Source organism: Adiantum capillus-veneris, chromosome 4 (assembly GCF_014529385.1).
Source record: "Adiantum capillus-veneris isolate H3 chromosome 4, ASM1452938v2, whole genome shotgun sequence".
Lineage (NCBI taxonomy): Eukaryota > Viridiplantae > Streptophyta > Polypodiopsida > Polypodiales > Pteridaceae > Adiantum > Adiantum capillus-veneris.
The window spans coordinates 101,919,161-101,932,973 of record NC_140934.1 but is presented as its reverse complement, the minus strand read 5'-3'; the positions used below and the strand labels follow the sequence as shown (position 1 = coordinate 101,932,973).

At 46.4% G+C, this 13,813-nt stretch overlaps 1 protein-coding gene across 15 annotated transcripts in view; it reads right to left on the bottom strand.

Moving 5' to 3' along the window:
* LOC147459708 (uncharacterized) overlaps positions 1–13,813 on the bottom strand; it is a 185,060-nt gene that overhangs the window by 14,599 nt on the left and 156,648 nt on the right. The window lies entirely within an intron of this gene.

The window sequence follows — 13,813 nt, the reverse complement described above, 5'->3', positions numbered from 1 at the left end:
CTCATAGGTCCATTACAATTCCAAGTAGCCATCTTTAGTGTGGTCCCATAGGTCTCACACCGTCATGTAGAGTGCCGCTCTACAATCACCACCTGACCATCTCTCTAAAAGGCCGTCTTTCCCTTCTCCCTTGCCGTCGTAATCTCTGGCATTACCTCTCTCATATGCGCAAGCTATGAGAGAATGAGATCATCACCGAGGAAAATACCCGTCCTCTTGAGAGTAGGCCTCTTTTTCAAGAATTTCTTCTTCTCTTCCAAGGAGGGGAAGCGTAGTATGAGAGCTCTCTTTTTTGAAGATTCTCCCGGGCCACACTCTTCTAGCCCACTCTCCATGCCTTTGTGTGTGAAGGCTTGTCCACCCCCATCATGGATGTGAGTATTGTGACCTCTTTTTCCACATTGTTTATGTCCTTGAGGCCGATTACCCTCACATGTAGAGCCCCCCCTCCTCCTTTGTTCCTCTTTGAGGGTCATGTTAATAAGAGTGGGTGTACAAGAAGCTTCCTTACCTTTCCCTTTCTTGGTGATCCCAATCCATTTTTCGGCCTCTTCTTCTTTTGTGTTGCGGAGATGACCGCGGCCCATGACTTCTTCTGATCTTCCTTGATAACCCGTATTTCTTCTCTCATGGTATTCAATTCTTCCATCATGGATGGCCGAATTTCGCCTTCTTCGAGCCACCCACTTTTTGCTGCAAGAAGTACACCTTGGAGAGTTCGGATTGTGGCTTCTTGTGAAGCCACTTGCTCTTCGGCGCGAGAAATCCTTTCGCATAGGTTCTTCTTCTCCTCTTTCCGTTCCTCCATCTCTTTCTTTCACTCCTTCACTTCAACTTCAAGTGTTGATATTCGCTTGTTGGTAATCGAGAACTTCATGTTGAGAGGGAGGCGGGCTATAGCCACTGGAGAGGCCATGTGAAAGGGGGTCAATGGGTAGCCCAATGGAGGGAGACCATGAGAGAGAGAGAGAGAGAGAGAGAGAGAGAGAGACTAAAACAACCAAAAAAATGCAAGAAACTCTAAAAAATAGCAAGAAACGCTTGTGAAACCCTTAAAAACAGAGAAAATCACCTTCGAAACTTTAAAAAACAGCAAAACACATATTTGAAACCCTAAAAATAAAATAAAAAGTTTCAAAACCCTAAAAAACAACAAGATTAAAGTGACAAAACCCTAAAAAACAGTTTTTGAAACCCTAAAAACAACAAAAAAACAATGACGAAACCCTAAAAACAGTGAGAGAGAGAGTCCAAACCCAGGGGGGAGAGAGACATGAAATGTTATATTAACGTCTTCAAAAGGCCAAAATGACCTATGAGACCAGAGCGTTACAATGTGGTGGATCTGATACAGTGTCAGAATAACAGAAGGAAATGACAAAATGATGAGAGAGAGAGAGAGAGAGAGAGAGAGAGAGAGAGAGAGAGAGAGAGAGAGAGAAGGCTGAGAGAGAGAGCCTTGAGACTTGTTGCAATTGTGAAGGAAAGGGGTGAGGGGGGAGCATTTTATAAGGGTTTCCAAGAAACAAAACCCCCCAGAATCTACCCGATTGTGACCATTCGAGCCTCAAAAAATCTGCCCGTTTTTTGCTGTTCCACCCCGTTCCGATCCAAGTGTTCTAGTATAAGCCTGTCATCTGAAATGCCTTGCCATTCCGGGACGTTCCTTGCAACTCTGACCGACCGGAATGCCGTTCCGACCTTCCAAACCTATGTGAACTCGTTCCCTAGTAAATATGGGCTATAGATCTCCTCTGTATAAACCGAATCAGTCTCTGGTGTAAATGTATAATGGGTATGTGACCTGCCTCCTGATGTCTGGCCTGTACTATACTGAAATGAAACGGACAATGTCAAAAGAGCATGATCCATTGCTACGGCCACTGGTATCGCTCCCACTATAAAATCTTGAATACAAGGAATAAAGCTCGGCTATGCCATAACATAGTCCATTGTACAAGCCACGTGTCTGTGTTGAAAGCATGTGAAACCGTCTGCTCCGAGAAATCGTTGTAAGCCATAAGTATGGCTAACCCATGTGTGGTCGTCATCTCTGTGAGGTATCTCCCATACTCCGTCTGCTCTCTGTCATGTGAACATCTGTCAAGCCCCAAGTCACCCACATCCAGCTCTCTACGCATCTCATCTAAAGTGTCGTAGAAGAATGTTTGAGAGTTGCCCATTCGGACATTGAAGTCCCCTAGGAGGATGATATCACCATCCCTCGAAAACTCCCATATATCATCATCTAGTATAGAGAAAGGCGACTGTCCTCTGGGTGCAACATATATTGACGTACTGGGGGGAAGTAACATATGGCAATGTATAGAAATCGGCCTCTGCAGGTCTCAGCCTCACCCACATGTATCAAGCATGATCATCTCTCCGTACAATTTGTAGTAGTGGCTGTAACTCCTCCCCAAATAGCACTGCTACTCCTCCTGAACCTCTACTCCCATGCTCAGATCTCGCGTTTGTCTTGTGCTCTGTATCCCACCACATGTGGCATAAGCAGTCCACGGGCATGATGAGTCTCTGAGAAGAAAACAATGTCCCCGTCTCTAAAAGTGTCCTAAACGGCACCAACGTCCAACCTCATAGATCCATTACAATTCCAAGTAGCCATCGTCAGTGTGGTCCCATCATAGCAACAAAGGACCTAAGGACGAGGACCTTTATGGCGGGGACCAGACGCGGGGACGGGGGACGAGATGCGGGGACGAGACGTGCAAAAGTCCCTCACACGGGTGGACAAGCGGGACACATTCTAGGACGCGCGTCCCCGGTGACAGGTGCGGATGGGACGCGAGCAGGGGCACCTAGGGGGGATTTTTCAACTTTTCGACTTCAAAATTAGGACCGTTTTGTGGCCATTTCAAGGGGGGGGGGGGGGGGGGGGGGGGGGGGGGGGGAAGGGGGGGTGGTTTCTATATAAGAGGCCCAAGGAGGAGCCACTTTCAAGCTAACTTTCTAAGAGCCTAAGGCCTCATACTACATATAACATAGTACATACCCAAGCCTCAAGGGCTTCAAGGCTTCAAACTTGACTCTTGAGACTTGAGGCTTGCCACTTGAGCCTTGAGCATTGCCCTCCCCTCTCGAGTCTCTCCTTCCCCTCTCTCTTTCCCGTCCCCTGTTTTGCCACGTCCCAATCCCCAGGACCCGTCACGTCCCCGTCCCCATGTGACTATGGGTCCCATAGGTCTCACACCATCATGTAGAGTGTCTCTCTACAATCACCACCCGACTATCTCTTAAAAAGGCCGTCTTTTCCTTCTCCCTTGCCGGGTAATCTCTAGCATTACCTCTCTCATATACGTAAGCTGTGAGAGAGTGAGATCATCATCGAGGAAAATACCTGTCTTCTTGAGAGTAGGTCTCTTTTTCAAGAATTTCTTCTTCTCTTCCAAGGAGGGGACGCGTAGTATGAGAGCTCTCTTTTGAAGATTCTCCCGGGCCATCACTCTTCGTGCCCGCTCTCCATGCCTTTGTGTGTGAAGGCTTGTCCACCCCCATCATGGATGTGAAGGTTGTGACCTCTTTTTCCACATTGTTTATGTCCTTGAGCCGGCTACCCTCACATGTAGAGCCCGCATCCTCCTTTGTTCCTCTTCAAGGGTCATGTTAATAAGAGTGGGTATACAAGGAGCTTCCTTACCTTTCCCTTTCTTGGTGATCTCAATCCATTTTTCGGCCTCTTCTACTTTCTTTTGCGTTGCGGAGATGACAGCGGCCCATGACTTCTTCTCCTCATCTTCCTTGGTAACCCGTATTTCTTCTCTCATGGTATTCAATTCTTCCATCATGGATGGATGAATTTCACCTTCTTCGAGCCGCCCACATTTTGCTGAAAGAAATTAACCTTGGAGAGTTCGGATTGTGGCTTCTCGTGAAGCCGCTTGCTCTTCGACGCGAGAAATCCTTTCGCATAGGTTCTTCTTCTCCTCTTTCTATTCCTCCATCTTTTGAAGAAAGGTTGCCTCCATCTCTTTCTTTTACTCCTTCACTTCAACTTCACTTGTTGGTGATCAAGAACTTCATGGTGAGAGGCAGGCGGGCTATAGCCACCTGGGAGGCCATGTGAACGGGGTCAATGGGTAGCCCAATCAAGAGAGACCATGAGACAGAGAGACTAAAACAACCAAAAAATACAAGAAACTCTAAAAACAACAAGAAACGCTTGTGAAACCCTAAAAAACAGAGCAAATCAGCATTGAAACTTTAAAAAACACTAAAGCACATATTTCAAATCCTAAAAAATAGCAAAAAACAGTGGCGAAACCCTAAAGAAAACCCCGACAAAAAATACTTTCAAAACATTAACAAACAGCAAGAAATAGTGACGAGACCCTAGAAGACAGTAAAAAACAGTGGCAAAACCCGAAAAAACAAGAAAAAAACAGTTTGAGACCCTAAAAACAAAAAAAAAGAGTGACAAAACCCTAAAAACAACAAAAAATAGGTGACGGAACCCTAAAACAGGAGAGAGGGTCCAAACCCATGGAGAGAGATATGATATGATATGATATATTAACGTCTTCCAAAGGCCAAAATGACCTATGAGACCAGCTGATACAAAGTGGTGAAACTAGTACAATGTCTGAAGTACAAGTACAAAAAGTATTGAATGTATAATGTGAAAAATGAAAAATGAAGTGTAAAATGTGAAATGTGAAATGTAGAATAGGCCCTCAATGACACTCTGGGTGTCGTGCTAGAATGCCTTTGATCCTCTGCTGGAGTCTCCGTCGATGGAGTGTGCTCCTGTGTCTCGGTCGTGGTCGTCTCGATCTCCCGAGCTAAGTCGCCCTGTCAATGAGGGTGCCTCTGGTATGAATGTGGATACAACTCTGTGATGGTGGTTGGTCTCCTGGCTCCCTCAATCCAAAGAATCTGTGATCCGTCTCTGTGAGGACTATCGTACTCCATGTCTCCTCAGCAAACTATCTCTATGTCGATGTAGCTCAAGTAGATATAAGCCAAGGCATCTCTGATTCTGATACCTCATGACTCTATCTAGGGGTCCAAAACCCTCCCTGAATAAGCAATAGAAGCACCCTCGTATCTCATAATACACAGAGCAGTGGCATATGTAGTGTAGCTCTATCTCTGGCTCTCTATCGCATAGTTGGAATATCCTATACTCCAGTGGTATCCCTCTGAATCTACCCGTCTCAATCTCCAGCTGGTGTGAGGATGTGCGAATCTAACCAATAGCACATCGCAGACCATGAGACAAATGAGTGTCCATGTAGCTTGGACAAATCACAAACCCATCTCCTGAAAGTTGGAGAAGATGCTCTTTGTAGAAAGCCATCTTCGTGTCCAACTCCTGCATCAGCTCTACCCATGTCCTCCTGGTGTCCAACTGTATAAGATCCTGACGAATGAGTCTAGTGATCTCCGTCTGTGTGACTGGCAGTGAGGGTGCATCCAAGGAATACTGAAAAGGAGGCAGTCTATCCATGCTGAAACCATGCCTCTGAAACCATGAGGTCATCTACACATACCAACATGATGCGTCTCCCTGCATCACTAACTGTCTAGAGGACTCAAGAGCCAATCTAGTATATCTGCCTCTATGTGTATCCCATAGACTGTGCATAAAGGACACTGATCTGGTAAGAGTCTCAATCTCTATAGGGGAGAGAGAGAGAGAGAGAGAGAGAGAGAGAGAGAGAGAGAGATATGAAATGTTATATTAAATGTCTTCAAAAGGCCAAAATGACCTCTGAGACCAAACTAATACAATCTCTGGGTACAAAATAAAATTAAGTAAAATAAAAGCTAAAATGAACATCAATGTCAGAGGATGTCCGACATCGGGCACTGTTCGAGGATGTACTCGATCGGTCACTGAAGAGTATCGTCAATGTCTGTGCTGGTAAATAGTTGTACTATACGTCTCCATGCCGTGCTAGAATAGTCCTGATCCTCTGATGGAGCCTCCGTCGATATCGTGGTGGCCCTCGTAGACGTGGGCGTCTAGCTCTCCCAAACTCAATGGCTCTGTCAGTCAATGTATCTCTGGTATAGTGAGCTTTGAAGTTTGGTCATCTGACTATTGAGTCTCTGCTCTAAAGAAGTCAGTGATTTCCCTCTTTGAATGTCTCCCACTGTCTAATCTCCTCAAGAGACTCTCCCTGTGTCTGCGCAGCTCTAGCAAAAACAGCTCGAGGCATCTTTGATCTTGATATCTCATGACTTTATCCAATGGTCCAAAGCCCTCTCTGGATAGACAATAAAAGCAGCCTCCTATCTCATAGTACACTGCACAATGACATATGTGATGTAACTCTCTCTTTGGCTCTATATGAAACAACTAGCAAATCGTGACTTTTGTTGGTACTCTCCCAAATCTGTCAGTCTCAATCTCTAGCTGGTGTGATGATGCGCACATCTGACCAATAATACATCGTATCCCATGGGTAAATGAGTGTCCATATAGGGAGGTCTGATCATATATCCATCCTTTGTGAGCTGGAGAAGATGCTCTTTGTAGAAAGCCATCTTCGTGCCAAGCTCTCGTGTCGGCTCTACCCATGTCCTCCTGGTGTCAAGTTGAATCACATCCTGTCTGATGAGGCGGGTAATCTCGGTCCGTGTAATCTCGGGCAAGCTATCGAGAAGACTCCAAAGCTAGGTGAGCATATCTATCTTTGGGGAGATCCCACATACTGTGTATGAAAGAGACGGTTCTAGTAAGTGCCTCTATGACCAGTAATCACATGCGGTACAAATAATCTCATGTGGTACACACTCCGTGGCCCTAATCATCCGGGAAATCATAGAGACCAGAGGCCTCTCCATACATCTCCATCCATCAATCAATACTGGCAGCTCGGCTATGATGGTCTATTGATGGTCCCCATATCTGCACCCCATAAAGCACAGCTTTAAGTAACCAATGTGTCAAATAGCAAGAGCTTTGCTTGAGGTTCCTGAAAATGAATCTATGAACAAAATCCTCCCCAAAGCTCCATTTGACCTTGTCAGTTTGGTCTTTCTCTCTTGAAAGAGAACACTGGACCACTGAAGACCACTCTCAGGTAAATGTATGCGTTTGTATACTCAACCGTTTGCTGACCATATGTGAAAGTCGGTGCAGAACGCCTGGCCCACTGTGCTATGGTGTTGAACACCATAACTTTGGTCTTGCCAAAGGTCACTGACAAGACGCTATCGCCAACAAATGTGTGCGATGCATCCAAGTGTTGCTGCGTCCCACGGACAAACTCGAGATCGACACAATATCACCTGCATACAATAGTAATGAAATCCATGTCCCTGCTAGCTGTTCTCCTCTGTCGCCTCCCCTTTCAATGTAATCTGAAACCTCGTCTACATACAAACCAAAGAATGTAGGGGAGAGTGGGCATCTCTGTTTCACTCCAACAAAGGATGAATATGCTCAGATAACCCCTCATGAGTACAAACCTGCCGCACGATTGTCCTGTATAAAGCCATGACTCCCCAGATCAGTTCTATGGATACTCCCATCTCCTGTAGTCTTTGCATCAATCGAGCTCTGGGAACCGTGTCAAATGCTTTGCAAAAATCCACAAAGGTATTGTAAATCCTCCTACCATGTGATTCTCTTTCCTCGATGACAGCTCGGAGTGTCAATATATGATCAAGAGTAGAAAAAACCCCTCCTAAAACCTGCTTGGCCTCATGCCTGAATGCCTGCTCTCTTTGCCCATCTACTCTACTAATGCCGCTACAAATGCCAACAGTGTTTCTCTATGTCTTTGTATCTCCACTAGAAAATGGCCAAACTGGCGTTGATCTCTAGACTCCATGATCTGTCATAGGGTGGGCTATCCTGTAAAAAAAGCCACATATCTATCTCTAATACTCTCATGTGCTCTACATCTATAGACAAAGTGCTCCTCATCCTCAGTCACCCTCGCTATGCAAAGCTGGCAAAACCTCTCCCCTAGGGGGGTATGAGCAACTCTTCCGTTTCTATTTCTAGCTGGTGTGATGATACTTGGAGCTGACCAAACGCCACTCGTGAGCTATGCGAAATGTATGTGTCCATGTAGGACGGTCTCTGAATGAACCCTCATCTAGCATGGTCAAGAAGTGCTCACTGTAACACACCATCTTCGTGGGGAAGAGGCTGTCAAGGGGTGCCCCATGTCCCTCTAATGTAGAGCTGCCATAGATCCTGTCTGAGTATTGTGTTCCTCTCACTGTGTGAGAGCTCAATGAAGGGTGAGTCCGGGTCAAACCAGAAGGGTGGTAATCTATCCATTGTCTAGCCCACGTGCTCCAAACCATTCTCTCACCTACCAATATCAAGATTTCGACTTGCCTGACTCTGAAATCTGTCTAAAAGCGTTGAAGGCTCTGTGTGTGAGTCTATCTAATGGCATCTCTCTCATCCTTTGAGGCAAACTGTCTAGAGAATAGCCTCGACTAGCATGGGTGGAGTGGCTAATTTTTCTCTAATAATGTCGTGTGGTAGTGAGGGCTTGCCGACGGAACAAGTGTTGTCGTGCTGTGGCACAATTATAATGTGAAATCAAAATGTTCACCCCAAGTTTTATGCCTTTTGATATGAGGGACCAAATACCACGGATGTAGTCGAGTATATACCTTACAGGGGTGGAGGCCATGGACGTGGCACTATGGCGTATTCTATCACATTAAAACATGCCTAATTTAGTTTAGAAATGTACATATTTCAAGTGCATTCGGAAGGCACACTCCTTTCGCCTAGAAAGTTCAATGTGGGTGATCTCGGCCAAAAATAGTAGGTTTCGTACGCATCAGTAAACAATGCATCTAAAGTGCTTGCCAAGTAGCAAAATGAGGTTCAACATGTAATTTGAGCCCAAGGGGATTTTTCCACAATTTCAGGGATTTTGTTTGGACTTTCTACGAACAAAAAAGGGCATTTTTGGGCTAAAAATGCCAAAAATGGTAAAAAATAACCCAAACATGCGCAAGAATGGCTCAAAACGCCACATCACTAACAATGCCGTGCCTGTTAGAGTTGGGGGAGCTCTATTGAAGAAAAATATCAACACTTAAAATTTCTGTGTGAGGGGATACAAAGGCTGTTTCCATAGTGTGCTAGTGCAGTCCTGCACTGTTCGAACCCCATGTTTGAGCATGTGAGTGTTCCAATTAGGGTTCTCCTCTTTAAAAAGGTGTGTAAGCTTGTCTATAGAAGTCCTCAAGCTTCCATGAAATAGCCTTGACAAAGAATTGAAGGGCGAAGAAAGTGTTTTTGTTGGGGCAAACATGCATTACAACTGTGAAATTGGGATCGAGGATACACCAAATCCTCAAACACACTTTTGTATCATTATGTCGCCAAATATTGCCCGAAACTAGTTGAATACAAGCTCTTGTTACAAAAGTTTAAACCTCAAAGTCTCAATTGTTTCAATAAGTTTCGCAGAAACGTTTCGAGAGTTTCGAGGTTTCGGGGCAATGAAACCTGCGACCCAAAACAAGTTCCACGTTTCGGTCGTTTCGGACTAGTTGGGAAGAGGACTAGTTGGTGAGGGGGACTAGTTGGGGAAGAGGACTAGTTGGGAGGGGCGACGAGTTGGGGAAAAGGAATAGTTGGGAGGGGGGACTAGTTGGGGAGGGGGGAGGACGAGGGTGAGTAAGGGGACGAGGGGGAGAGAGGGAAAAATGGTGGGTAGGGCCGAGGGAGTGTGAGGGGGTGGGTAGGGTGAGGGCAAGAGAGAATTGTATAGGGTGGGGGTGTGGGGAGGTGGATAAGGGATGGGTAGGAAAGAGCAGATCAAAAGCAGATACAGATACAATGCTAACCTAGCAGATACAGCCTGAGTTATACTAGCAGCGGTCCTCCTACTGCGCTCCTTTGCGAGCTTACCTAGTGTGAATGCTTTTAGTAAAGGATCGATTGAGCAATCAACTTCTGTGACTTCTACGCTAGTTGTTGGCTTAAGTGGTTCATTCGGCTCTGCTACGGTAGGAACACAACAAAAGGGTGTGACCTCGGGCAAAAGTTGAATAGATAGTCCATAACAAGGCGTAGACTTGGTAGCTTCCAACCACTCTAGCAGATCTTCGTCTGACCCTTCAGGTGTAGTAGGTTGTTCTTGTTCGGGGTTGGTTTCCATTGACAAAGGAACATGCTGCACCACGGGATCCATACCTCCTTCTAAGAGAAAGGGTTGCATCGGGGAGCCAGAAGTATGTATCCACATGGCATCGTTTCCCCAATCATGAAGTGCTTTAGTGTGTCGCAGCCAAGCTCTTCCAATGAGCAAGGGAAATCCGCCCTCCACACGGGGAAGACGAACCACAACAAAATCCAAGTTAAGAGTAAAGTCTTGTACCTGCAGAGGCACATCGTCCACTATGCCCACTAGGTAGACTGCCCTCTGGTCGACCAATGTAACTGTGAAGGGAGCAGGGCGAGTAGACTGTAGACCTAGAGCTATCATAGTTAACTCGGGCATCAGGTTGATGCCAGATCCACCATCCACTATCGCTCCTGAGAATTGCCGACCCAAAACGGACACTGTTAGGCGAGGGCGTCTATAATCAGTGAGGGGAGCAGCGAGATTGGATATCATATACGACTCTGATGGTCGCACTGGGAGGTGCCCGCCACTAGGACTTGCTCCAGGGTAAAGTGACTGAATAACAACAAGGGTGTCACTGCTAAAACTCGCATCTAGTCACAGCATGTCATAGAGGGACACTTGTTGGAAGGTGTTCTTCAAGATTGTCTCTGCTGTAAGCTTCTCTTTTTCTACCAGTTGTTTCTCTGGTACCTTGATCTTCTGTAGATCGGAAACTACTTCCAACAAAGCTTCATCAAGATCGGAGAGCAAAGATTTGGATTCTTGCTTGCCACTAGGTGATGGCTTGTAAGCAAGGCAGGGTATCCACTGTTGGGGAGAATATGTGGGGCAGTTGAACGTGTTGGAATACTAAGACCGAGAGCAGCTCTTTGGGCCCGAGTGAGGACACCCGATGGCTCCTCTACCAACTGCAGCTTATTTTGAGGGATAACCACGTGGGTAGAAAGGGGCGGCTGAGGAACGGTGCTAACTGCTATCAGATTGAGCTTGGGAAAGGTAAACCCATTCTCCCTTTGACTTGGGTTCGAAGCCGTGGATGCACGAAGTTTAGGGCAATCCTTACTGTAGTGATCCTTCGTTTCAGGGCAATGACGACAGGGAGGGGACCCTTCGGGCAGAGGGCATTTGCTTTGGTAATGACCATATTTCCCACATCTGTAGCACAAAATGGGCCGATTCAATGGGCGAGTCGAAGGGCGAGGTGGTCCTTGCTCCTGGTGCATGGAGTTGGAGGTGGAAGCATAGAAGCTTTGAGGTGATGAGGGAGCATGGATATGATAAAAGCTCTGAGAGGGAAAAGTACTTTGCATACCTTGCATAGGAGGGGCTATCAATAAAGGTGGCATGTGGTGTGGATGGCCACATGGAGAAACCATATTGGATGCCGGTGCTGCCCCTTGTTGAAGAGTATGACCAAGACTTTGCTGTATTTGTCGCAATACCTTGAGGTAGTAGCAATCCTTGTCCTCATGACAAGACTTTTCACAGAAGTGGCAGTAAACCTGAAAGGGAACAACTGTGGAGGGTGTCCTGGAGAGCCGCATGAGCTGCACCATACCATAGCCTTAGTCTCCTATTGAGACCTAAGCTCTTCTAGCTCTCTCTTGATTTGATCCAAAGCCTCGTGATCTGGGGGCTTTTCCTGTTTAAGAGAGATTGATTTCTCCTCTTGAAGAGCGCGTTGTAGTTTTCGGGCTTCAAGTTCCCTACGTAAAGAAGTCAAAAGGGTCAAATGGACTCTCCAAGAGTACAGAGGCAGTCTCTACCTGAGAAGAGTCGGTAAACAGTTTCCTTGCCCCCTCAATCCTAGTAGCAACCGCCACAAACTCCTCCAAGGTGGCATCAGGTCGGAGATTCTCTCTCAATTTTTGCTGAGAAGTCTTTGGAAGAGCTTTCTCTACCCACTTCTTGACCATAAATTCCCCTAGTTGTTGAGGAAGCTTGGCAACCAGAGACTTGGTTTTAATCATGAGTTCTATACAAGTCTCCTCTCGCTAGAGCACCATGTTGGCCAACTCATCCAAAACCTTTTCCTAGAAGTCACTTGGCTTGAATGCTGCAGATAACTGTTGTCTTAAAGCTGCCCAAGTTGCAAAGTGATTCTCTGCAAACTGACTGTACCACTTGTCTACTAAACCATCCAAGGTCGATGGAAAGAGTACCAAGTAAGCATCTTCTCTATTAAGACCACGACCTCTACAGAGAGATACAAACTCCTTGCATGGCCGTCTACATCTTCTGAGGAGAGTCCCTTGAAAGTAGGAAACTTGATGTTTACCTTGGCCAAAAACACTAGCAACCGCCTTCATAGCCTCTTGCTCTGGAGCCTGTTGCTCAATAGCTCGCTGTAACAAAATGGGAGAGAGCTTTACTGGGGAAGGTGACCTGGATGATGTGGAACCGGATGGAGGAATGGATGATGCCATATGTGGTGGTATGGGTGATGAGGTTGGTGGACTTCTACTAGGTACCAAGGGTTGACATCTTCTGTTGTAGTACTTCAGAGGACTCAGTAGTGCGCTTTCACGCTCTAATGACCATCTTGTACGTGTCATGTAGTGACCACAAACCCAACCAAGCTTTGGGCAAGAAGACCTTTAACTGGCTCAACACAGGTCTAGACTCTACTAGACCAGGGCGAGTACTAGACCACGTGATCCACCCAGGGACGAGGAGGGACTAGACCAGGACGAGAGCTGGTTGGACCAGGGCGAGAGAGGACCACACCAGCAGGCTGACTGGGCAAGGTGAAGTAGAGGCTAGGTAAAACCCAACTAGCTCCTCGATTTACACCTCAACAAGAGTGAGACTTTAGTTGAGGTCCCACCGGGCGTGCCAAAAAAATGAGAACACCTGTAGCGCGGATAGTGTGTCGTGCTCCCTATAGTGGGTGCTCCTCAATGCAATGTGCGTGACAATCTCACTCAAAACAGACTGAAAACAAAGGAACAATAGATGACAACTGATCACACAGAGACACAACAGCAGACCAAAACATATGATTGGACTATCTGAAAGAATCGATACAGACTCTGGCGTGGCAGCACACTCAACTCCAGCCCAAAACTCGCAGATACAATGAGGTGTCGAGGCTCAGGTGTGCAGGGATAGTACAGATGTGCTGTGTGTATAGACTCACTCCTCTAGATGACGACTTGGACCATATATGAAGAAGATGACCCCAATGACCCAACAACTACTACTCATGTGTACCACCATAAAGAGCCACCGCCATCTAAGTCTATCCCCAAACTGAGTGGTGGTGGTGACCTCGCCACGATGTCCACTAGACCACCGTCCGTATCCTCCCACGTGTCACAGCCCAGCCCAGAGTGTCCGTCCAGTGTGAACCAAACCAGACCAACTGTACTAACTGTGTGTCTTGTGAAAGTGACACTGTAGCCTGCTACAAGTGGCAAAGGGAAGCTAGCCGGAGTTGCTTGTCAGTAAGAGTGAGAAAAATCGTGAGTAGAGATCAGCCCATATCCTTTTGAGTAAGATTTTCTCTTAATCCTCTTTTCATGTTAATTTTTTCAGGTGTTGTAGAGGCCAACCCCCCAATCCTTCACAATGTCAAAGTTGCCTTGAGCTTACTTTTGTGTTTTTATGGGCTATTGGGAGCTAATTGGCCCTCATGTATGTAGTGGTTTTTGGGAATGATGGATTCGACCGAGATGCCATAGAGCTTCTCAAAGGGGTTGATTTACCTTGACCCCAAGAAGGGATGGGTAGTG